Below are 27,035 nucleotides of genomic sequence, written 5' to 3'. Positions count from 1 at the left end.
GTGCATTTTAGAACGTAAACTACTTATGTCCAGTGATCAGTTTACAGAGGTAGTATTCACTCAGGTTTATACTTGACAGTCTTGTGAATGGCTCATATGGACAATTGCTTTTTCACTTCCTGTGTGACATGCAGAGTATTTTAGTTGTGATGTTTAGATGTTGCAGAGGAAACGTTGCCATTATTACATGGCCAGGGTACCTTTTAGAATTTGCTTGAAACTTTTATAATGTAGTAAAACAGTATTATGGTTTATATATTGCTTTAGTTGTATTGCCTTAACTGAGAGGTTCTAATATTATCTCCACAGGAAAGCGAAATATTTTTCAGCAAAATGATAGTAATATTAGTAACATTAGTATCAACAGTCATCGTTGTTTTTGTGAAAGGAGTTTAGTAGCCATCCCTAGCCATCTAATTTAGCATATTTTGTTGTAATGTAAAAGAGAAACTCTGAGGAAAAACTCAATAATTTATATGCAATATATTTGTTTTACTATTGATCTCTGAGATCTCTTGTAATTTGACCTCTCCAGTAGCTATAAAATGTAAGAATAAAATAAGATCATAATAATAATGTCTACTTAAGGCAGCACATAATTTGAGAGTCAATTTTAATGAAAACATTATAATAATAAAACAGGAAAAATCTCCTTGCTATGCTGATGACTTCAAATGATAATTACAAATAATTATGAATTATTGTTAGATACTGGTTAAATCTAGTACTTAGCCTAAATTTTTCCACTTTATGTTTCTTAATAAAAACAACCATCACTAAAAGATTCTATTCTGTCTTCATATGATGGTAATAGAATTTCCCATAAGGAAAATAAAAAATTTCTGAAAGGAAATTGATAGCTAAAATATACATTCAGTAACACTGAATACTTATTTTCCTGGCCCTTGACAAATAATGAGTGAATGAATATTAATTGTGTTCTCTGGGCCCAATCCTGTTCTAGGCATGGAGGATGTAAGCCAAGCAAAGCTGCTGCTTTTATAGCTTATGTTCTATAGCTGGATGGTCTACTGTCCAACACTTGCCAAGACTCCAGTTGATAGAAGGATTGTTTACCCTGATGATCAGCTGTTTTCCCAAGGGGAAACTCAGCAATGGCTGATTTCAGATTGCGGCATTTTTAATGTGTGAAAGTTGCATGCGGAATTAGATTGCAATCCTGTGGTCATGCTGGAGAGGCTTCATGGGTCCCTATGGAATGAGAGGTGTTCATCAGAGCTCTAGAGGTCTCCATCAGTGGTTCTTAAACTTTAAAATATATATGAAGCAACTTTGGAACTTGTCAAATTCAGACCCCATTTGGAGAAATTCAGTTTCTTTAGATTTTGAGATGTACTTAGGAATTTGCATTTTTTTAATTCCTTTAAAAAAATTATTTATTTATTTTTTGGTTGTGCTGGGTCTTTGCTGTCCACAGGCTTTCTCTAGTTGTGGTGAACGGGGGCTACTCTATGTAGCCTTTACAGTGCATTGTGGTGGCTTCTCTTGTTGCGGGGCACAGGTTCTAAGGCACATGGACTCTGTAGCTGTGGCTCCGGGACTCTAGAGCACAAGCTCAATAGTTTGGTGCAGGGGCTTAGTTGCTCCAAGGCATGTGGTTAATCTTCCTGGACCAGGGATTGCACCCATGTCCCTGCATGGGCAGGTGGATTTTTACCCACTGTGCCACTAGGGAAGCCCAGGAATCTGTATTTTTAACAAGCAGCAGGTGATTGTGGCAATGACTGTAATCATATTTTGAGAAGCACTTCTATTTAGATTTTATATATGTGGATTTTACTACTATCATAAACTTAATCTAATTTTACTAATTACTACTAACATTACTAACATCCTCCTCCTGGAGGAGGGCAGGGCAGCCCAGTATTCTTGCCTGGAGAATCCCATGAACAGAGGAGCCTGGCGGGCGACCATCCATAGCGTCTCACAGTGTCGGACGTGACTGAAGTGACTTAGCACGCCTGCACTAACATTACAAACTAACAGACAACTTTAGCTCTTCCTTGGTGTAGATGAGATATGACTCACGTGAGAAATTAATTTTAGCGTGAGATGTAGGAAGTGTTTGTTTCCCCTGGAGAGTTAGAGTATTCTATCATAGAGGATCACGTAAAATGTGTCACTGATCACGCTTCCCTTCCCATTTTGGCATTCAGTTAGCTTTGTATCAAATGATAACTGAAAAATAGTCATAAATTTGATCATCACAGGTATTCTAATTTCTCCACATCAACCTCCCTTCATGCCACTGAAGTCTCTAATTGCCTCTTCCAACTTATACTTCTTTGTGGTTCTAATGATAAATGTTTATTCATATTTAGCAATTACACTCTTATAAGTAACCCCAAATACTCTGTGAGAAATGGGATATATTATATGCAGAATACTTTATAATTCATACTTTTATTAGTACAGACAAGTATTTCTTCCAATTTAGTTTAATTTAGGTATCACTATGGAGAAGGCGATGGCACCCCACTCCAGTACTCTTGCCTGGAAAATCCCATGGACGGAGAAGCCTGGTAGGCTACAGTCCATGGGGTCGCTAAGAGTCGGACACAACTGAGCGACTTCACTTTCACTTTTCCCTTTCATGCACTGGAGAAGGAAATGGCAACCCACTCCAGTGTTCTTGCCTGAAGAATCCCAGGGACGGCGGAGCCTGGTGGGCTGCCGTCTATGGGGTTGCACAGAGTCAGACACGACTGAAGCGACTTAGCAGCAGCAGCAGCAGGTATCACTATGCTGAAGAGAAAAGCTTGTTTCTTCATTTTGCAGTAATCATGTTTCTGAATTTGTATCATTAAGGAAACACTGAGAATGTGGATAATAAATATTAGCATTTATAATAACCATCATGCCTGGGGATACTTCATTATGTAAATGTGGTATTACACAGGCAGTGTACTGAAGTGAAGAGTCCTGGACTAAGAATCAGGAGTGTGGGATTTAGTCCTAGTTCTATTTATTTTAATGACGTGAAAGTTGCATTTGGAATTAGATCACAACCATGTGGTTGTGCTGCTTGTATAGTCATATAGTCACCTTATAACTCTGGAAAAATTGCAGCTTCTTTGAACCTCTGTTTTTGTCTCCATGAAATCACATGGCTTTGAGTTAAATAGTTTCTGGGATCTTTTAAGGCTTATTTGCAGATTATCATAATTTCCTTAAGACTTATATAATATAAAATTTCTTTAAGTATGGATTTAAAAACAGATAAATGCATATATGTAAATGGGATATGTTTTTAAGTTGGAAAATTCATCCTCAGTAATTGATCTTGACATTAGAAAATGGGCAAGACTCAATTTTGTGTAAGTTCCTTCTTTTACATGAGACTGAAAGTACAGATTATGTGTTGGTAATACCTCTTCTTCCTTTCTAGTTCATAGTAGCTACTCAAAGGAGGATATGAGTACCTACGCTATCAAGAAAATTAAATCATATTCAGACAGATGTTAAGTTTTCATCTCCTTGTCTCAGTACCTTTCTGCCCATTCCTCTTATATCTTGTCTACCTTTCACACACCTAATTGTCCTTACTTAACTATTCAGGCTAGAACTGAGGTGGAGATGACAAACTACCAACATGGTGATTTTTTAACGATAACTTCTGTGAAACTAAAATCAGGCTGGGGAATGTTTCTTTTTCTTATAATTGCTCACTTGAAAGATTAGACTTATGCAAACACACTTTTTGGATGACTAGAAAACACACTTCCATTGTGCGGTGTTATAGCCTTGATGAGAACCTCAAAGTATTGTGAAGTTCAAGGCCTCTTGATAGCATTTGCTGAATATACAATGCAACCTTGTTGCCTAGAGAAGGAGAAAAAAAAAGACATTTTCAGCATTTACAATGGCTGGAGCATCCTTTTGTTTCTTCTATGATAAAGCTGCAGCAAGTTGAAGCTGATAGAATATGTCCAGAAACAGCCCAGTTTTTATACATCTGGTTAGTAAAATTATCTCTAATCAAGAATACACAAACTGGAACAGGCACTAATTAGTTTGTTTTTTTTTTTTTTTAATTGCACTGGGATAACAGGAATTATCATCCACAAGAAGGGCCATCAGATATTTTACTCACATGTGCATGTCCTTTGTCAAGCTTATTTCTCCTAATAAATATTTGTCTTAAATAATGTAGGCCTAGGGAACCACTTTAGAGGAGTACATATTATTGTGGCTGAAATTTATGGCCCATTTTTTTTTCATTTGGACATTTCATAAAAGATTCATGAGTGATTAGAGAACAGACTTTTCCTTAAAAACTCTCAGGATTTGGCTTTTAGCAGACTAACTGGGGCAACCACAGCTTTTATTAAAAAATTATTTTGAGCCTATGCATCCCCTATTGTCCATAAAATATTTGTAACACATGGTTTCTACCATTAGGGAGCTGGGAAGACAAGGTGTCAGCTCATAAAAGTATGACTAAGTTGTTAAAAAGGAAACTACAAAGGATATCTTCAACACAGTGTAGGAAGTGCTAAAGGAATGATTCAGACAGTAAATCCTGAATCTACAAGACGGACAAGTTACTGTGGGTAGGAGAAATCAGGAAGGCATTATTGAGGAAGAACTTCAACTGTTGTGATTTTATGGCCACTGAGGAAGGGGTGTGGCATTTCATGCAAGCAAATAGTTTGTTCAGTATTAAAGCGAAGGCAGAGTGGACACCTAGGGAATAGATCAGACTCACTTATGGAATGGGGTTTGGTTACAGTAGATGGTTTCTGGGAGACAACATTCGAAAGATAGATTGAAGTCAGAGAATGATTTCGCATTTAAAAGCTGGCTCAGCTGTTGGAGTTCTGTAATATAGGTGATGGAGAACAACCAACCAATCCTTTAGGAAAACCTAATTGCATGATGCAAGAAGACTAAAGCAGTGGTTTTCAAAGAATTGTCCAAAGACCCTGGATGTCCTCCAGATTTTTTTTTTAGTCAGATCTTTTTTTCATGATAATACTGAAATATGGTTTACTTCTTTCACTGTGTTGACACTTGTGCTGATAATACAAAGCAGGAGTGGGTAAGACCACGGTGGGTAGCATCTTTGCATGAGTCAAGGTGGTGACACCAGATGCTAATAGTCATTAGATTCTTAGTCACCACACATGTGCAGTGTCAGTTTTGCTTATGAATGTCCCTGATGAGCCTGTAAAAATGATTAATTTTATTAAGTCTCACTCTTGAGTATGTATCTTTTTAGTGTTCTTTGTGACAAAATGGAAAGTTTGCATCAAGCATTCTTCTGCATACTGAAATGCGATGGTCTTCTTAAGGAAATGTACTTGTTTTGAAGTAAGCCGGCCTAGCCACTTTTTAAAAAATGAAACATCATTTTCACTTGAGATTAAGGCAAACTGTGGTCATTCAGAGGAGGTATTGGGTAGATAGGTTCTCAGAAACAAAATGGATGGATAGGTTACTTAGTTTGATTGGGAGAATCATTTCACAATGTATACGTATATCAAAACAGCATGTTATATACCACATTTGTTTGTCAATATCTTAATAAAGCTGGAAAAATAAAAGTAAAATTGGTTAATCAAACAAACAGACAAACAAACAAACTGTGTCTGTCATCTAAAGGAAGACAACTGACCATATTTGTTACCAGTTACAAAGTTTGAGCTTTCAGATGAAACTTAGAATTTGGAAGACTTTAATCTGCCACATTGAGGCTGACAGCTTTCCAATACTTAGACATGCTTCTGTTGAGATCACTATTGATACTAACTAATGTGATTTATATTGTGTAGGATGAAATTTGTCAATATTTGGAAGCTCTGTATAACTCACTGAAGCAATTCCAAGTGGGCTAGTGCATGACGTTACAAAATAAGGCATGGGTTAAAAAAAATCCATTTAAAATTTAAGACAAACCGAATATGGTGTATTCAAGCTCAAAAAACTTGACTAATATGATTTCAGATCCCACATTGCAACTAACCTTTAAGAAATGATCACTTTTTGAGTTTTGCTGGTAGTACTCAGGGAGTATCCACAACTGCCTCCACCTTTCTTTCGACTGCTTATCAGTGTGATGATGGATTATCTTCATATATTCAACCACAAGCGCATATTGCAGTAGACTGAACGCAGAAGCAGATGGGAGGGTACAGCTCTCTTTTACTAGGTCATTCTCCATAGAGATTGGCTTCCCCAATGGTTCAGCAGGTAAAGAATCTGCCTGCAACACAGGAGACACAGGAGACATGGGTTCAATCCCTGGGTCAGGAAGATCCCCTGGAGGAGGAAATGGCAACCTACTCCAGTATTCTTGCCTGGGAAACCCCATTGACAGAGGAGCCTGGTGGGTTATAGTCCATGGGGTCACAAGAGTCAGACATGACTGAGAGACTAAGCTTGCACGCACATAGAGATTGGCAAAATTGTAAAACAGTAGCACTTATGTTAATACATGTTTTATAAATAACCTCCCATACCCTGAATTTTCCTACCTCCATTCTACTCTGTTCATCTTTGGTGTCATAGGAAAATTTTGGAACAGTCAATAGTAATATAGAAATAGATGAGAGTCAATGGATATCACATTTATAAAATAAATTTGGAAAATATAATTATTTTCATAGCAGTATAATTTGTGTTTACATATAGTAGATCCTGATTTTTAAATTGAAATTTATTTTAAAATAAAAATTTTATAAAATTCTCTGCTCAAATTTCCAATATAATAAATACCAATAACTATCACCTAAATAATAGAACCTACCCCCAAAGTGTTATTTTAAGAGGTAAATGAGTTAATAAATGTAAAACCTTAAGAAAATGATGGTGCATAGTAAAGGCTTAATAAATGTTATAAATTATTATTATGTCTCTTTTTTACTACTTGATGATCTCCTTAAGAAGTGGGTGATTTGCAAGGAAACTCTAAGGGATTCATGTCTTTCACTGCTCATGTATCTGCCCAAATAAACAATGTAGTGAAGCAGTTGCTTCTCTTTTTCTTTTGTCTTATAAATCTCATGTGAGTATCTCTCTCTGGTAGATTATAACCCAGAACCATGTTGCCAAGGGATTCTTGGAAATACCATTCCTTGGACTTCAACCCCTCTTGTGTAGGAGCCGGAAATGGTGCTGAGTTGCTAACAGATATTATGAACCACAAGGGTTAAAAAAATTAAATACAATTAAAAATATTAATTTGGGATTTCTTAAAGTCTTAACTATGCAAATAGGCATTGTAAAACTGCAAAAGGAGATTAGCTTATGCTTTCCAAACATATTTGACAGAGAGCTCTTTTCTCCAGATTACTTATTTTCCATGGAGCACCTGGGCTGGGAAGAGTCTATTGTTTTCTGTGAACATTCTGGGCTCAGTAAAGCATTATGACACATATTGACATTGATGAACTAGTCATTAAGGGTGAGATGTCATAGAATCAGTGCTTTAATTCTTGTGATGCTGTCAGTTTCCTAGGAACATCGGACATTTCAACACTCAGAACCATTGGGAAACTGCCACTTTGCAAATACCTCCCATTCCCTCCAACCTATCCTCTTTGCCTTGGTATGCTATGGGCAAATGTTAGGACAGTCAGTAATAATGTAGAAATAAATGAAAGTCAATGGATACAAACTTCATAAAATATGTTCTTATGATTGTGATGCCATGTTGGTGTTCAGTCGCTCAGCTGTGTCTGACTCTTTGCGGCCCCTGGACTGCAGCACGCCAGGCTTTTCTGTCCTTTACCATCTCCTGGGGCTTGCACCGACTCATGTCCGTTGAATCTGTGATGCCATCCAACCATCTTGTCCTCTGTCATCCCCTTTCCCTCTTTCCCTCAATCTTTCCCAGCATCAGGGTCTTTTCTAATGAATCAGCTCTTTGCATCAGGTGGCCAAAGTATTGGAGCTTCAGTTTCAGCATCAGTCCTTCCAGTGAATATTCAGGAATGATTTTCTTGAGGATTGACTGATTTGATCTCCTTGCTGTCCAAGGGACACTCAAGAGTCTTTTTCAGCACTGCAATTTGAAAGCATCAAATTCTTCGGTGCTCAGCTTTCTTTATAGTCCAACTCTCACATCCATACATGACTATTGAAAAAACCATAGCTTTGAGTATACAGACCTTTGTTGGCAAAGTAATGTCTCTACTTTTAATATGCTGTCTAGGTTTGTCATAGCTTTTCTTCCAAGGAGCAAGTGTATGTGATGTCATACTGTAGTTGAATTTTGAATTAGTTATCAGTATCTTCTTCAGTCTTCATTTCTTAATTGATCCAGTGAATATGTAAATGTTTGTATGTTTGTGTGTTTGTGTGTAGATAGAGTCCAGGTAAGGTTCTGGACAAGGAAATATCACTTTGGACCACTCCAATAAACTGTACATGATGATGCTATCAGTCCAGTAGGGCTGGAAGGCAGGGCTTGAGCCTAGGAGGATTATTCTTAAACCTTGGTTCCTCCTACCTGCTTGTAGTGAAACACGAGAAGAGAGAGATGAATTGAAGAAAGATGCGCTAGCAAAAAGGGAGCAGAATTTAAAGATCTGAAAAATTCTCAGCCTGTCTGTATTTCATAAAATGTGAAAGCATCTTCTGAAGAACACCAAGGTGTGGCTGGATTATCACTCAATGAAGAGTTTACAGGATTATGCAGGCAGAAGCACTGCCAGCTTGAACTGAAGGGGAAAGAGAGGGGTGCAGTGAAGGAAGGATGTGAAACTTGCTGAATTCTATAGGATGAGATTGTAGAGCTGTTTGAGTATGAATGTGCAATATTCTTCAAAAAAAGGAAAACTGATGCTGAAGACAGTCTGGAAGTCATCAGGGCTGCCATTCCCATCACACGTCCAGGGGAGGCTTTCCGTCTTAGTTACAGAAGAAAGGGACCTGACAGAGCTGTATAGGTGGAGCCCTTCCAGTCAAAAGGGTTGGGCCACGCCAATAAACTATACTGATGATGCTGTCAGTCCAGTAGGGCTGGAAGGCAGGGCTTGAGCCTAAGAGGATTATTCTTAAACCTTGAGATTTAATGGAATGTGCTTGGCTGGGACTTGAACTTCCTTGAGGTCTTTCATCCCTTTTTTCTTTCCTATTTCTCTCTTTTAGAATGGGGATGTCTATCCTATGCCTGTCCAACCATGCTATTTTGAAAGCACATAACTTGTCTGGTTTCGTAAATTCATAGCTGGAGGTGAATTTTGCCTCAAGATGAGTTGTATTTCAAGTCTCTTTCATATCTAGTGAAAGTCGGAAAGAGTGTGTCTGACTCTTTGCAACCCCGAGGAATTCTCCAGGCCAGAATACTGGAGTGGGTAGCTGTTCCCTTCTCCAGGGGAATCTTCCCAACCCAGGGATTGAACCCAGGTCTCCCACATTGCAGGCAGATTCTTCACCATCTGAGCTACCTGGGAAGCCCTTTAAAGGAAGGGCCCTGATCCAGCTGGATTAGTGTCCTTATAAGAAGAGAGCTCACTCTTTCTCTTTTGACATGTGAGAACACAGTAAGTGAGCTGATGGCAAACCAGTACCAGAAGAGAGCTCTCACTGATATCCCAGCCCCCAGGCATCTAGAACTCTGATTTCCTAGCCTCTGACAGTCAGAAATAAATTTCTGTTGTTTAAGCTACACAGTTTATGGTATTTGGCTATAGCAGCCCTGTCTGACTAAAACTGGGGCCAAAGGATGAAATATTTACCTGTCAAGGCTGAAAACAAGGAAATCTATAATCTTGTTTATTCTAAAAGCCAACACCAATTTAAAGGGGATTATTATTCTTTTTATTGTGGTAAAAACATGTAGTATTAAATTTACCATATGAACCATTTTAAGTATAGAGTTCAGCCGCGTTAAGCACATTCACACTACTGTGCAAAACATCTGTCTAGCTTTTTCATCATGTAAAACTGAAACTCTATACCTATTAAATTCTAATTTTCCCTCTCCCACTCTTCCAGCCCTTGAAAACTGCCCATTTTCTCTTTCTATGATTTTGACTACTTTAGATACTTCATACAAGTGCAATGATACATCATTTGTCTTTTTGTGACTGTCTTATTTTCTTAGCATAATGTACTCAGGAGATATCCACATTGAAATAAGCGACAGAATTTCTTTCTCTTTAAAGGCTGTTTAAAGGCTGTTTAAAGGCTGCATAATATTCCATCACATGTGTACACCATGTTTTCTTTATACATGCAGCTGTCAGAGGACATTTGGGTTGCTTCCACCTTTTGGCTATTGTGAATAATGCTGTATGTAAAGGAGATTATGTATTTACTCCAGGAGATGATTTTAGAAGAATAGGCTGGTACTAAAGTCAGTGGATTATTTTAAGTTTTCATGTCAGTGATAATGATGTATAATAACTGCCTGTCAATACTATGATGATTAAGTAGTTGGAACAGTAAAAGAAGACTTTTAAAACAAATATAGAGAAGAAATTGCAAAGACTGTATTTAATGGCATAATTGACAAAAATCAATCATACATCAGTTCTTATCATATAATTCATCTGAACTTTTATAACTGTTGTCACAGAGATGCTCCCAATGGTTTTCTGTCAGCGATACTATTACTATAATGCATAAAGTCAGCTGCTAGTTTTCTCTGGAAACATTAATTGGAAATGAAAGACTCAGAGTTATTTGCATTCTTTTTGCTCTCTCACTCTCATCTTTGTTTAGTTCTTTGTTACTCTCAAGTACATTTTTCTTATAGGGCTCCTTTTGAGATGTTGGAATACTCCTGACCGAGACTTGACACCTCTTCTCCATCTACATTTTCTCATCCAGTTCCATGGTTTTATATAATGTCTATATGGTAATAGCTTGTGTATCCTATTCCTGCCTCTCCCTTGAACTGATAACCATATATTTAATTTCTGTCTCAATTTCTATAGCAATCTCCTAACTGGTATCCTTACTCCACACTGCAGCCAGTTCAATCCTTTTTAGTTTTTTTTTAGTTTTTTTTTAAATATTTATTTATTTGGCTATCCCAGGTCTTAGTTGCAGCATGCGGGATCTAGTTCCCTGACCAGGAATCAAACCCTGGCCCCCTGCACTGGGAACATGGAGTCTTAGCCACTGGACCATCAGGGAAGTTCCCTAATTTTTTAAAAAATAGACTTCATTTCTTAAAGAAATTAGAGGATCATAGCAAAATTGAGTGGAAGGTATAGAGATCCTCCATATATCCTCTGGCTCTACATATGCATGGCAGCTCAATTTCTTTTCCTCATGAGACATACTATGTTATTTTCCTGTTTGGGGTGCTCCATATCATATATAGATTAAAAACCACATTGCTGTCCTATGATGCTCCTCATGACCTGAATCCTGGCTGCCTTTTCTTTTCCTTTTATTATTCCTTACTCTCAAACTGCTCCAGTCACATGACTTGCTAGCTATTTCTCAAACACACTAAGACCATCCCTATTTCTGGACTCTTGTATTTGTTGTTTGTTATGTGGAGACTGCTCATTTGCTAATCTTTACATGGCCCCCTACCTCACTGGTTCAGGTATCAGCTCATTTGTCATGATGCTCATTTGTCGTTCCCTGGGGATCTTCTCTAAAAGAGCAACCCCTGTCACTTTCTATCCTCTTCCCCAGTTTTAATGTGCATCATAGATTCTCAGCTCTCTCATTACCTGACATCATATAGGGCTTCCCTGGTGGCTCAAATGGTAAAGAATCTGCCTGTAATTCAGGAGACCAGGGTTCAATCCCTGGTTTGGGAAGACATTGTGTTACTTTGTGTTTATCTGTCTCCCCCAGTAGAACGCAAGTTACATGAGAGCAGGGACATTTCTAGTTTGCTTCCAACGAATCCTCAGTTGCCTGAAACAGTACTTAACACATAGTAGGCTCTTTATATCAACTGGTTAAATGAATGAATATAAATACATTCTGTGCTATTGTTTGAATGTTGACTAGTCCCATGTTTTTGTGTTCAACTGTTCTTTCTTCTACTCTCCCTTTTTATTCTTATAGCAAGTAGTTAGATTTTGCACCAGTCAGTTTTGGGTCATTAGCATATTTCTTTGGAATTTAATAAGATGCAATTGTAACATTCTTGTAGTTGTCTCTAATGACTCATTATTTCATTCCCTCTTTCATTACCCATGGTCAGCCTTCAAACCTTTATATTTGTGGACTCCTTAACATATCCAACACACTTCTTAGTGGAATGCTTTCTCATGTATCCACTGAGAATATAGGTGCTCTTAGGTATGAATTCCCTGACGTTCTCTGGTTTTTAAAATTTCAAATTGTATTTAATTCTTATTTAAACTTTCTTCTTTTCCTTTTAGGCAGAGAAAGAGGACTTCAAACCTTTTTCCAAGTTTAAGCTTTCTTTTAAAAAAACATATTTAAATTTATTTAGTTATTTATTTGGCTGCACCAGGAGGATCTTTGATGTTCATTGTGGCAGGCGGGATCTTTAGCTGCAGGATGCGAACTCTTGGTTGGAGCGTGTGGGATCTAGTTCCCTGACCAGGGACCAAACCTGGGCCCCCTGCACTGGGAATGGGGAGTCTTAGCTACTGGCCCACCAGGGAAGTCCTCAAGTTTAAGCTTACTTAATCCTTCTATCAGCTCTCTTTCCTACTATCTCATCTTCACAGCTCTTTCCACTGAGCTCATATATGTTTGCCAACCTTCCTTGTACCAACTCATCTGCTGTCTTTTAAGCCACTGCTGTAGCTCACCTTCCTCATACCCATTACTGCCCAATCTTTTGAAGAAATCAATATTTCTACTTCTACACTTATTCAGTTCATATTTCTACACCTTCACTTCCATTTATTCTTTGTACTGTTTTTCAAATTGCCATACAGTTGAATTGCCATGTCGTGTTACTGCTGTACAGTGAAGTGATTCAGTTATATATTTTTATACATTCTTTTTCATATTCTTTTCCATTATGGTTTCTCATAGGATATTGAATATAGTTCCCTGTTCTGTGCAGCAGAACCTTGTTGTTTATCCATTCTATTTATAATAGTTTGTGTCTGCTAATCCCCAACTCCCAATCCAACTCTCTTCTACCCCCTCCCACTTGACAACCACCAGTCTATTCTCTATGTCCCTGATTCTATTTCTGTTTCATAGATAGGTTTATTTGTGTCGTATTTTAGATTCCACATATAAGGGACAACATATGGTATTTGTCTTTCTCTTCCTGACTTCCTTCACTTAGTATGATAATTATGCTGCTTTATAATATCCACAGGCTTCCCAGGTGGTGCCAGTAGTAAAGAAACCACCTGCCAATGCAGGAGACGTAAGAGATACAGCTTTGATTTCTGGGTTGGGAAGATCCCCTGGAAGAGGGCATGGCAACCCACTCCAGTATTCTTGTTTGGGAAATACCATGGACAGAGGAGACTGGTGGACTAGAGTCCATGGAGTCACGAAGAGTTGGACATGACTGAATTGACTTAGTACAGCACATAATATCTACAACTTTTATCCCCAAATCACCTATTATCTTCTAATTTATCAAATCCAATCATTTCTTCTTCATCTTCATACCAGATGACCTTTCTTTGACATTGGACTTTTTGGATCCATTGTATTCTCACAATCCCATCTCATTTTTATAACCTTCTTTAGCTTCATTGTTTCTTTTCACACATATTTGGCTTTCATATGTAATTACTTCATTGGTTTCTGTCTTTCATATATGAAAAAAATGGGTGGTACCTGAGATTCTGCACTCAGTCTTTAGTGATAAAAACCCAACTCAGACCAGCCTAAACAATAACACGTTATGTAGAAACGGGCCTTTTCATGGGCTCTAAAATCATCAATAGACTGTGTCTCTCTGTTCCTCCATTCTGTGAACTCCATGTGGAGTTGACCACTGACAGCTCTAGGCTTATATTATTCTCATAACTAACAATTCTGGTGAAAAGAAAATATCTCTTTTCTGATAACTTTATATCTTAGATATGATACTTACTGGACCTAGCTTGGGTTCTGGAATCATCCCTGAATCAATCACCTTAGTCAGGGAGGTGGGGAAAGGACTGGAATTAACAGGCCTAGATTACAAACTCCTATAATTGGAATCTTGGGCATATTTTTTCTTTGAAGCACATGGCCTAAGAATGGGAGAGAGATAGACTCCCAAAGAACTACTGAACATCTTCTCTTGCTATAATTTGCATTGTATCCTTGTGTACTGTTACCACTTCTGTTAGCATCTTTATGTTGATACCTTGCAAATATTGTAATACAAGTGAGCCTTTCCTGTAAAGCCACTGGAAAATTAAATGGAGCTGGACTTAGTGCTCTAAATGGTCCTTATGAGGAAAGGTCAAGGCACAGTGTCCAAGGTGAATGCCACATTCATGCCTGGTTTGTAAAGTATTTATGGCTTCTCTGGTGGCTCAGATGGTAAAGAATCTGCCTGCCATGCAGAAAACCTGGGTTCAATCCCTGGAGAAGGAAATAGCAACCCACCGCAGTATTCTTGTCTTGAAAACCCCATGGACAGAGGAGCTTGGTGGGTTACAGTCAATGGGGTTCCAATGAGTTGAACACGACTGAAAAACTAACACTTGTCATTTTCTACCCAGAACTGTCAAATGAATGAAATAACTGAGTAGGTACGTATTACTCAAATCCAGGTATACTTGGAGAACTTCTTTCCTGTATCAGCAGGAAGCCCACCTAAGGCAGGTATGAACTAGAGTCTGACCCTGAAGCTGAGGAAAGACTGGGAAGAACTAGATGGGGCTTCAGGGCCCTTCTCAAGCAGGTTGGTTTTCAGTTTTAGACCTGAGTGCTAGGGACAGACTAGCAAAGTATGTAGATTCACTGGGAAGAGCATAGGATGGTGGCAAGCAGGAGTCCAATATGGAAGGGACAGTACAGGTGGGGATGGAAACTGGATAAGCAGTGACTTGGAGTCTGCACCCAGGGCTTATTTTTGCATAACAAGTACCAGGTGTGGTTGAAAGTAAAACTTTGCTAAAGTAAAGTTTTACTTTGCTAAAGTAAAACCCAAAATATTGTGAATGCTCAAAGGCCAGCTTTTGTGTACCTCTGTTCCTCCAGTTGCTTTTGTATTTTCCTTTCTTTTTTTTTTTTTTTTTATAAATTTATTTATTTTAGTTGGGGGCTAATTACTTTACAATATTGTAATAGTTTTTGCCATACATTGACATGAATCAGCCATGGGTTTACATGTGTTCCCCTTCCTGGACCCTCCACCCACCTCCCTCCCCATCCCATCCCTCTGGGTCATCCCATTGCCCCAGCCCTGAGCCCTTGTCTCATGCATCGAACATGGAATGGTGTTCTGTTTCACATATGATAATATACATGTTTCAATGCTATTCTCCCAGAACGTCCCACCCTCACCTTCTCCCTCAGAGTCCATAAAATTGTTCTATGCATCTGTGTCTCTTATTCTGTCTTGCATATAGGGTTATCGTTACCATCTTTCAAATTCCATATATATGCGTTAGTATACTGTATTGGTGTTTTTCTTTCTGGCTTACTTCACTCTGTATAATGGGCTCCAGTTTCATCCATCTCAGTAGAACCGATTCAAATGTATTTTTTTAATGGCTGAGTAATATTCCATTGTGTATATGTACCACAGCTTCCTTATCCATTCGTCTGCTGATGGACATCTAGGTTGCTTCCATGTCCTGGCTATTGTAAACAGTGCTGCGATGAACATTGTAAGTATTGAGTCGCAAATAAAACAACTAGGTTGAATTAACTAATACTGTCTTCCCAACTGTACAGGTATCTTCCCGATTATACAAGTCTATAATCCTAGGAGTATTCAAGAATATAATGAATAAGTAGAGGCAGAGATTTTGTCTATTTTCCCCCTATTAATTCAATAACCTAGAATAAATGGCACCTTGCACAAAATAAATATTTGCTGAATTTGAAAGAATGTTGTACATGAAAAAAAATAAAATGTGGGCTGAATTAGAATTAAAGAATATTAGAATTAAAGAATATTAAAGACTTTTTTTGTATGTGACATGAAAGTGAGATGCTAACAATTTGACTTGAAACTTGCAGAGTTTATCACTGTTATAAGAAAACTGTGATAGAAACAGGTCAATTCCCAATGTTAATTTTCAAACAGGTTTGCCTTCAATTTACTTGAATTGTTCTTGGACTTACCTTAGAGAAGAAAAGATAGATTCATGTTTTTATTTTAATATTTAGTTTCAGTTAGCTTTAATTCTAAAAAATATCAAGGCTTTATCTGGTACCATTCTGTGGAAGACTTTTACCAGATGATGGTATGAGGTGAGAGGTTCTCTTAAAATTATTTAAGTAGGAAACCAAGAATTTCAAGTTGTCTTTTTCAGAGTTGGAATCATTATTCTTGCTGTTGTCAAATTGTAAGACCAAATTATATCACTAGGTGGCAGAAGTTGCAAGTTGAAAGGCCATAGTGTTACCGAATATGAACTGTAATAGCTGATATATTTACTTGCCCTCTAGTTCATTTTTGTATGTAGGTGTATTCCCTGGGTCAGGAAGATCCCCTGGAGGAAGTCATGGCAACCCACTCCAGTATTCTTGCCTGGAGAATCCCATGGATAGAGGAGTCTGGCATGCTGCAATCCACAGGGTGACAGAGAGTCGAACATGACTGAAACGACTTAGCACACACACATGTTAATCTTGGAAACTCTCACCAGGGAGAATATAAATATTGTTTGGATGTTTACTTAACTATATATAATAAAACAAAAAACAGGCATCAAGCTCTTAGTTTAAAAAGAATTAAAGAAAAAGAGAGCTATAGTTTTTATTAATTGAAGCCATGCACTTTTGAGTTAAAAAAATGAGGGGGCATCACAGGGTAAGTAAAGTCATCCCCAGGCAAAACTGCAGAGTGGTGGATTAATCCCTGTCTCTGTATCCTTTAGGCACCAAAATAGATAGCTCTCTATTTTCCCCACTTGCTGTTGGAAAGTCCCTTCTCCCAGCTGCTGCTCTTCCTGCCGTCCCCAGCTGCTCTGTGGTCACCACCGTGGACACTGAGCAAACTCATTTTACTTCTACATTCGTCAGAACGTGCCTACTCTGTGTTTCACCCTCCTGGAGTCAGAGCTTTGTGTTCTTTCCTTGTATTGGCTAATTCAGAACAAGCCCATGCCCATGTATGAACGGGGATCAGGGTTTAATGGGAGAACTAGCTCACCTTTGTTTCATTCTCCTCTCTTAGGTCAAGTGTGTTTTCATAGAGGTTCTAATGGTCAAGAGTCAAACAGGAAACAGAAGGCATACTCAGTGGGGGTAAGTGAAGAGAATATCCATCAGTGGTAGGGACCCAGCCTGGGACTATTGACAGTGATGCCAGCATTACTATTCCCTTTGCCGTGGAGTAGGGCCTCCCACAGGGAGCTGTGGACATAAATAAAAGAAAGCAGTTACTATAAACTTGAGGCTTCAAGCTGCTGCTGCTTGTGTGTATCGGGGGATGACCAGGATTAAATATTCTGGTTTTTCTTTCCTTTCTTATTCTGGCTTCCTGATGTTGCTTCCCACTGGGGAGCCTGTGAATGTGGTACATAGAGATCAATATCCCAGGCTGCAGAACGGGGCAGAGAAATTGGAACGTGAATGTGGAGGGGCAAATGAAAGCATCCAGCACAGGGAACTTCTGAAATCAGTATTTCTTTTTCTAGGTAGAGCCTCCAAGTTGGGAATTTCAACTAACTAGCTTGTTGGCAAATGGGGTCAAATGGGAACTCAGGTTCCACTAATATATTATTTTTTTTTGGTCTTGAACTATACTTGATGGATATCATATAGCTAGTATCTATTTATTCATGATTGTCTTTGTACATCAACAAATAAGTAGGTAATTTATCAGGATATTTTATTCCCAAAGGAGTTCGCTTTGGAAGTGTTCTCCTCCACCGTCATTGGTGGTTCTTAGTATATCAAAGAACATAATGCTGTATACTCCTATCTTCTGAACAGTCTTGAGAATGCAAATATAAGCACAGAGCATGTGTTTTATACCACAAAGATTTTACAATTCCAGTTTTTATATAATATACCCCAAACCTTTTATTTTTAAAAAATATATTTATTTATTGGCTGTGTTGGGTCTTAGGTGTGGTGCATGGGCTCCAGAGCACAAGCGCTCAGTAGTTGTGGCACGTGGGCTTAGTTGCTCTGCAGCACGTGGGATCTTAATTCTCTGAAAGTGAAAGTGTTAGTCGATCAGCCGTGTCCGACTCTTTGCGACCCCACAGACTGTAACCCACCAGGCTCCTTTGCCCACGGAATTCTCCAGGCAAGAATAATGGAGTGGGTTTCCATTTCCTTTTCCAGGGGCTCTTCCCAACCCAGGGATTGAACCTGGGTTTCCTGCATTACAGGCAAATTCTTTACCTTCTGAGCCTGAGGCCCCTGCATTGGAAGACAGATTCTTAAACATTGGACCACCAGGGAATTCCCCCAAGACTTTTTCTAAAGTAAGAAAACTTCAGGCCTGAACACATGATCTATGTATATGTGTGTGTGTGTGTTGGTTGCTCAGTCGTGTCCAACTCTTTGTGACTCCTTGGACTGTAACCCACCAGGCTCTTCTGTCTGTGGGATTCTCCAGGCAAGAGTACTGGAGTGGGTGGCCATGCCCTTCTCCAGGGGATCTTCCTGATCCAGGGATTGAAGCTGGATTTCTTGCATTGCAGGCAGAGTGTTTGCTTTCTGAGCTATGAGGGAAGCCCCTGTGTGTGTGTGTGTGTGAGTGTGTGTATGTTTATAAACGCTCAGTTGCTCAATCATGTCCGACTCTTTGTGACTCCATGGACTATACCTCACCAGGATCTTTTGTCCATGGAATTTTCCAGGCAAGAATACTGGACTAGGTTGCCATTTCCTACTCCAGAGAATCTTCCTGACCCAGTGATCTAACCCGACTCTCCTGTACTGACCGGAGGATTCTTTACCACTGAGCCACTTGGAAAGCCATATATATATACACACACACACACATATATATGTGTGTATATATATATATATATATGCAATTTCTACTGTGTTAACTCAAGCTTGCTCAGGTGACTGAGTTGTGGTTTGAGCCCCTTGATAAACTAATTGTTTTTTCTCTCCATGCAAAATAGTCCTGGCACTTTTACAGTAAGGAAGTAACACAGACCATGACAGAGATTGAAACAGGGAGGAATTTGCCTTGGACATCACTCAAGATTGATTTGGGAGATTCCGCAAAGGATTGAGCCCAAGCACAGTTCGATATTCTGCATATAATATATAGTTCTGCTCTGCTGGGTCTTAAATAAAAATAATTAAAATACAAAATGGATTTTCTTGTTCTTTTTTTTTCCCTGGCCCAGATTGTTTTTCTATGAGAAAAGATTAGCATGCCCCCAGAGAATCTGGTAGCAGAGATTTAGAAATGCTTCACCACCCTAGACTGCTTACTAGTTTTCTAAGAGGAAACTTTGCAAATAATTAGGATTTTGGTCACCCTCTGACTTGGACCCTTAGATTCTCCTGGTATTAATACTTAGTGCCAGGTTGCTAAGCATCTGAGGTAAAACTAGGCCATCCTTGGCACTCTTATTTTTTACTCTAAACATTCTCCAGGCAAATTTACATATGTCTATTGCCCCAGCTACCAAATATGCACAAATAATCCTCTGTTAAAACGTTCTCCTCAAATTCAAATACAACTGCTTCATAACCTACTTTTCTAATCTCCTTTTCAGATAATGCCACTACAGTCTACCTGTGAATAATCCTGCATGCCACCTCCTTCCTTCCTTCTCAATAAGTCACTAATTTCTGTTGGAAACATGGTCTTCTCTCAACTCTTTACTGCTTCCCGTAGATCAGATCTCATTTTTCCACATGGGTCCTGTGCTCTGGTCACTCTGAATTATTCTCTCTTCTCCAAACTAGCCATAGACCCTCATGCTTTTGTGTTGGCCTCCCAATCTCTTCATTTTATCTGCTTTCACTAATTAGTTCAATTTCTCTGTGATGTGTCGATTCCTCAGTGATATGAAGCCATGACAAAAATAGCTTCTTTCTCTTGATTCTTATGATACTTTGTGTATACAATTTCCAATATGTTATAGCAGTTACTGTTGCACTATACTTGTTCATTTCTATATATGTCTTCTCAAAATCCTGAACCTCTTTGAGAGTTAGCACCTGGTCTTAATATCTAAGTATCTCTAATAATCTTAATCAGTGCTGAATAAATGTGAATTACTAAATAAATGATTTTATGTGGCATAAGAGCATCCTCTTGTCATGTAAATGAAAGACTATATTCTGTTGGTGAGGTCAAATGGCTTCACTTAACATAGAGGAGGCTGGAAAATATAGTCCAACTATTGTCCAACATTTGGTGAATAACTGGCTTGTCTGCCATAGGAACTGTGTTATTGGGAAGATACATATTTGGAAATATTAGATGCTTCTTTAAAATAAAAAAAATCATTATGTAGTGAATCCTGGTTATTATTATTATTTTTGCCTTAATATTTGTCTTTGTCTGATACTAATATAGCCCTACTAGACTTCCTTTGAGTGATTTTTATCTGGAGCATGTTCTTTATTTTTTAAAAAGCTGTATCTTTATATTGATCATATTTATGTGTCTTGTAAACAGCAAGTAACTGAACACTTTTTATAAATCTAACATGACAATCTTTTTTTTTTTTTTATCAATATGGTAATGGTTTTCAGAGCATTACCCTATATTTGATGTTCAAGGTTCATGTACAGGTATTTAAATTCCTTAACCTAGACAGACAGATACAAGTCACCATTCTCCTCTAATTTTTGAAATAACTTTAAACTGCGCAATCCAGATTCTCGTTCTCCATTTTTACAGAGAATAATGAGATGATCGGCAGAACAAGTCACTAGTCCATGGTCTTCAAAGTACAGAAACATCTCTTCATCCCATGTGAGATGATGAATAGAAACGTCGTTTGGCTTTTGACAGAGTTTTATTTCCCGCTGAGCATCCAGCTGCGGAGATGGGTCCCAGAAGTTGCGTTCACAGGCCTGCACGGTCCAGCCCAGGGTGTCCCAGACGATGAGTTCCCCAACATGGGAGCCAGATACAAAACTCACATCATTGACATTAACCAGTGAGAGAATATTATCTTGGTGATCAAGGAGTCGCTTAACTTCAAGAATATCCCATCCTCGTGATCCCTCTGTGGGTGCTACCAACCTGAAAATTATCAGTTCTTTGCCAACTGCTGCCACAACACAGTTCTTAGGTATTTCAATCAAAGCACTGATCCCTATATCAGAAAGGCGACTCGTCTTACACAGAAGGTCTAATTTTCGGTTCCACACACACAGGTCATTCCCAGCAGAGAGCCAAACGTCTAGTTTCTGAAGAACAGCTAAACACTTTACAGTAGACTGGAAGCATGACACTTTCTGAACTTGTCTACCAATATCACAATCCCATTCAATAACTGTTCTATCAGCAGAGGCTGTCAATATCAGTTGATTTTTTTCTTCACAAGTTTCCAAACAAGGCAATGTAATAATAGCTGTTATCTTTTGAGTGTGTCCATTGAGTTCCAAAAGTTTTTCTCCTGTCTGGGCATTCCACACAACTACAATTCCATCATCACCAGCAGATGCAAATCTGTAGTCATCTAACTGTACCAGATACCGTACAATGTCATGATGAGCTTTCAGTACAAGCAGTTCAGTGTAGGGGTTCTGGGTTTGTTCTTCACCTATTGTCTGTAAAGGAGATTTCTTATCAAAATTAACATCTCTGCTCTTTAAAAGACACTGTGTTCCCACCTCCCAGATGAAGAAAGTTTTCCTTTACTCCTTTTCTCTCCAATTCCTGGAGCAGCCCCAAACAACTACAGGAGATTTGTCTGGGGTCCGTCTCAGGTGTGGTATAACTTCCTTAAATTGTAGAACTGCCCTGGGCAAATGATCTCCAACATCATTCTCAGCTGTTTCGTTATGCTTAAGTTTTTCAGATGGATTAAGATAAAGACATTCTTTCTTACCAGTTTCTCCTGGGCTTTAATGATTTGCCTTCATCCATATATAAGAAGAGGTTATGACCAGAGATGCTTCCTAGCCTATGTACATTTGCTCACCTGAATGCTCTAGCCTGCCCATGTTTCTCCTCCCATAACACCGTGGCAAGGCATTGCCTTGGCAACTGAATAAATATGCTGACACTGTCCCACACTAGCTTCTAAGTAGCTGTCCAGTTGCATTGCTAACTTTACAGAAGTCACTCAGTTCAGTTCAGTTCATCGCTCAGTTGTGTCTGACTCTTTGTGACCCCATGAACCGCAGCACACCAGGTCTCCCTGTCCATCACGAATTGCCGGAGTCCACCCAAACCCATGTCATTGAGTCGGTGATGCCATCCAACCATCTCATCCTCTGTCATCCCCTTCTTCTCCTGCCCTCAATCCTTTCCAGCATCAGGGTCTTTTCAAATGAGTCAGCTCTTCGCATCAGGTGGCCAAAGTATTGGAGTTTCAGCTTCAGCATCAGTCCTTCCAATGAACACCCAGGACTGATCTCCTTTAGGATGGACTGGTTGGATCTCCTTGCAGTCTAAGGGACTCTCAAGAGTCTTCTCCAACACCACAGTTCAAAAGCATCAATTCTTCGGCACTCAGCTTTCTTCATAGTCCAACTCTCACATCCATACATGACCACTTTTTACTCCCTTTAACACAACGCTGACTTGACTCAAAATCAGATCCTCTCCTTGGGGCAGACGCCAAAAGGCAGAGCTCCGGAGCTCTCCATGCTTCCGTCACCGTGGTCCTTCCAGACGCAGCCCGACAACGAGGGCTCCCGTCCGCTGCTTTAACATGACAATCTTTGTTGGCAAAGTTAAATATTTAAATTTGAATTTCATACCTAATGTAATTTATGACATGTGTGCTAAGTTGCTTCAGTTGCGTCGACTCTTTGAGACCCTATAGACTGTAGCCTGCCAGGCCGCTCTGTCCATGGGATTCTCCAGGCAAGAATACTGGAGTGGGTTGTCATTTCTTCCTCCAGGGGATCTTCCTGACCCAGGGATTGAACCTGTGTCTCTTAGCTCTGCATTGGCAGGCAGGTTCTTTACCAGTAGTGACACCTGGGAAGTCCAAATTATGACATATTTGGATTTAATTCCTCCATGTTACTTTATAGTCTTTATTTGTCATTTTATATGATTCTTTTCTCTTTTGCTACCTTCTTTTGAATAAATAAAGATTAAAAAAAAATCCATTTTCCTTTCAATCAAAGTATGTGCATCATTACTTCCCTACTGATGCTAAACTGTTTTTCAAAATGACTTTACCAATTATGTTCTCACCAGCAGTACATGAGAATTTTCTTGGCTTTACACTCTCACCAGCACTTGGTATTATTTAGCTTCTATTGTTTTTGGTCATTTGAGAGGTATGCAATGGTATTTCAAGGTGTCTTAATTTGCATTTATCTGATTGCTAGTGAGGCTGATTATCTTTTCATGTATTTAGTGGCTGTTAAGATGCCTTTATTTTTTCTAAAGACAAAGTGCTTTTGTCTTTAGCCCATTTTTTTCTGTTGGGTAGTTTGCTTCTTTCACATAGATTAGTAGCAGTTCTTATGTCTTCTTTATACTAGTCCTTTGGGGCTTCCTTGGTGGCTCAGACATTAAAAAATCTGCCTGCAGTGCAGGAGACCTAGGTTCAATCCCTGGATTGGGAAGATCCCCTGGAGAAGGGAATGGCATCCCACTCCTGTATTCTTGCCTGGAAAATTCCGTGAACAGAGGAGCCTGGTGGGCTACAGTCTATGGGGTCACAAAATGTTGGACACGACTGAGTCACTAACACTTTTGTCAATTATGCATGTTGCAATTGTCTTTTTCCACTTTTTTGCTCATTTTCTTCTCTTTCTGTGGTGTCTTTTAATGAGTTTTTAGTTATAGTTACACGTATTATCCTTTTTCTTATAGTTAGTATTTTTGGTATCTTAAGATGTCTTTCCCTTCCCTGAAATCTTGAGGATATTTTCCTATATCATCTTCTGAAAGCTTTATAGTTTGTTTTTCTCAAAGATCCCTAACTTATTTTGAAGTGACCTTGGTCTGTGGCAGGAGGCAGAGCTTTTTAAAATAAAGATACCCAGTTACCTTAGACCATTTATTTATAATAACATCTTTGTCATAAAAAGGAAACACCCATTTCCCTCAATTTATAATAACCTCTGCCCCAATTTGTAATAATGCCTCTGTCATTTGTATGTTTGTGTGCTAATTTCTGGACACCCTTTTCTACTCCATTGATGATCTGTCCCTGAAGCATTAACAGTCATATTTATCTAGCTGTATAATAAAAGTTGCTTTCTTGTGGCAAATTTATTTCAAAATCCATCCAACGTAGCTTAACCCATAAGGCTCTAGGTTTCAGGGGTCAGCATGTAGCCTCAGGGCAGAAGTCATTTGGGTACCAATGTATCACACTGTATTTCTGCTTACTTTTTAGATTCTTAGCTATGTATTAAAAGAATCAGTAGTGCAAGTCATATCATATAGGTGCTTTGTCTGGAAAGACCTCCCAGAGTGTCTTCTCCAGGTTGCCAGAGGCCAAAACCTCTCATTTGGCAAGGAGAAACAATCTTCTTTAATGAGCATTTCCAAGTTTTAAGAGGAGAAATTGCTCTAAAATTTTTGTGTGAGTGTGAACAGGGATAGTAGGGTGGAGAAGTTTAATTTTATGATTTATCCCCGTTGTCATTCAGTCAATTATTCTCAGGTCTTAATAGTCTCTGTGAATTAAAATATTACATTTAGAATGAGATATTTTTGTAAAGATACTCAGCAGTCTAGTAGTTTACCAAGACTTTTTTTTCTATAACAAATACTGAGTAAATTCTTTTTGGTTGACAGTAGTATTTCAGAAAACAACTGAAAAAACATTTATGTAATCTTTACCATGTGCCAAACACTATTCTAAATGGCTTATGAATATTAGCTCACTTGATAACTCATACAACTTGGTAAAGTAGATAGTGTTACACCAAATGGAAGTCCTAAGATATGAAGTAATTAACTGGGTTGCCTAATTCTAACAGCTCATAAATGGTGGAGCAGGAATTTGAATCCAGACAGCCTGGCTCCAGAGTTAGCACTTTGACCCACAATACTATGCATAATTCATCTCATGCTCCTATGGCGTTTGTTGTCTCTTACAGGTGAAAGTGAAAAGCGAAAGTGAAGTCACTCAGTCATGTCCGACTCTTTGCGACTCCATGGACTGTAGCCTACTGCGCTCCTCTGTCCACAAGTGATAGAAGTCTTAATGATAAAAAGATGATAGTAAACTCTGAACAGAGAATAAAAAATCATCTAAAGTTATTTCACTATCTATATTTGATATGATTTGCAAGAATTTGGCAGTGAGATGTCATACGTAAGCATGAGGTGGAGATAGCACACCCACATTGTAATTGATTCATCAACATTTTGAGTACCAATCATATGGCAAGGATTTTGCTACATGCTGAGGTTAAAAATATGAATAAGATATGCCCATCCTCTTTCAATTCTCACTTTTAGCATCTAGCAGAAATCTCTCCAGAATGGCAGAAATGAGTTCCAGTGAACAGAGATACAACTCTGTAGGAACTTTCTTAGATAAGTATAGTTGGGGGTGGGATGTGTAAGAGATAAAAGGTAAATAATATAAAAGAGAGAAATAAAAAGAAGCAAGCAGGAAGATGGATTGTTATGACCACTGGAAGACTTGTTCCTGTTTTACCTGTACTAGTGGCTTATTTCTATGTCTCTGGGACAGGGCCCAAGGGATTTTTTTACCTCTTCTTTGAACATTGTAGATAAGATATGTATGTGATAGGTAACTTTGAGCATTTGGTTTCCTTCCTCTTTAGTGAGGAAGGAAAAAGAAAGATGAGAAATCTTAGAGTTCACTAATTGTCATTTTTCCTGGAATATGAAACAGGGAACGCAAAATTGCAAAATGTTATAAGGTAATAAGGCAAAAGATTATCTGCAATGTGAATGTGGCTGCTATAACTTCTCAGTCCAGTTGAGTAATCAACGTGTAGGTGACTTTGAACAATTAGTGCTTGGGTGCTTTTCACTGCCTAATTCTCAGAACTGTAAAAACAAAAGTAATACCAAAATGAAGTCAATTAAAGTATCAAAACCCAAAGTTGTTAACTAAGTACAGCTTCTCTGAGTTTTTAAGTTATTGTTTAGTTGTAAATTTTGTATTTTTGTACTGTTTTGTGAACAGTTTCATGTCATATAAATACTTTCAGAAAGATCTACATAATTTGCTCATATATAGAATTGGCTCTACCAGTCTATAATTGGTAATATGGTATTACAGTTACTAACTGGTTTCTTGGGTTCCTCTCCTAATGGGGGATAGCTCTATGCTATTTTTTCTGCCCTTTCCTTTCTCCTGGCTCCCTTTCCCCCTGTGACAAATAGCACATAGAAACCATTTAGGGGGTATTCTTATGAGATAAAAACATTCATGCAAATTGATTTAATTAGAACATAATTACATTATTCATTTTCATACTAAAGAAAATGTGTTTATCACTGCATTTGTTATATGTCATATTAGAAACCATGTAGAAAACTAGTAGAAAAATGAAGAAAAGAATTAAACCAAAGCTTTCAAAGAAATGTATGTGAAAATAGTAATTCTTAAGGGGATATTAGTAACAACATTTATAGGTGAGGTGAAACAAAAACAGATCAGTAGCATCAGTTTTTTTTTTTTTTGACCAGCAGCATCTTAGTGATCAGGACAGTGGATGGAACTCAGGTACGCATCATTATAAAAGCCCTGCAAAGGGCCGGCATCTATCCCACTTGGAGCTTCATGCACGATTCTAACCTTATATGACGATCTAACAAAGCATCAACAAAGACAAACATAATGATAAAAGAGTTTTAGGTCAGAGCTCCTTGTGGAGACTAAAAAACGAGGTCAGTGCTCATTCTTGAGAAACAAATGAAAGGTGAA

General features: G+C 38.5%; 1 long non-coding RNA gene and 1 pseudogene across 2 annotated transcripts; one reads left to right on the top strand and one right to left on the bottom strand.

The window, feature by feature from the left end:
- Positions 1–12,118: 12,118 nt before the first annotated feature.
- LOC145542711 (uncharacterized) lies at positions 12,119–26,212 on the top strand. Its single transcript, XR_014080082.1, has 3 exons — positions 12,119–15,710; positions 17,228–17,298; positions 25,228–26,212. It is a non-coding gene; the product is annotated as an uncharacterized LOC145542711 (long non-coding RNA).
- On the bottom strand, positions 20,791–22,870 carry LOC145538673 (WD repeat-containing protein 41 pseudogene; annotated as a pseudogene). Its single transcript, XR_014077162.1, has 3 exons — positions 22,815–22,870; positions 21,892–22,054; positions 20,791–21,798 (listed from the first exon to the last, which is right to left on the bottom strand). The product of XR_014077162.1 is annotated as a WD repeat-containing protein 41 pseudogene (transcript).
- Positions 26,213–27,035: the final 823 nt, after the last annotated feature.

Source organism: Giraffa tippelskirchi, chromosome 1 (genome assembly GCF_054371585.1).
Source record: "Giraffa tippelskirchi isolate mGirTip1 chromosome 1, T2T-mGirTip1v1.2.pri, whole genome shotgun sequence".
NCBI classification, from domain to species: domain Eukaryota; kingdom Metazoa; phylum Chordata; class Mammalia; order Artiodactyla; family Giraffidae; genus Giraffa; species Giraffa tippelskirchi.
Note: the sequence above shows the minus strand (reverse complement) of the source record. Positions and strands in the feature narration are given on the sequence as shown.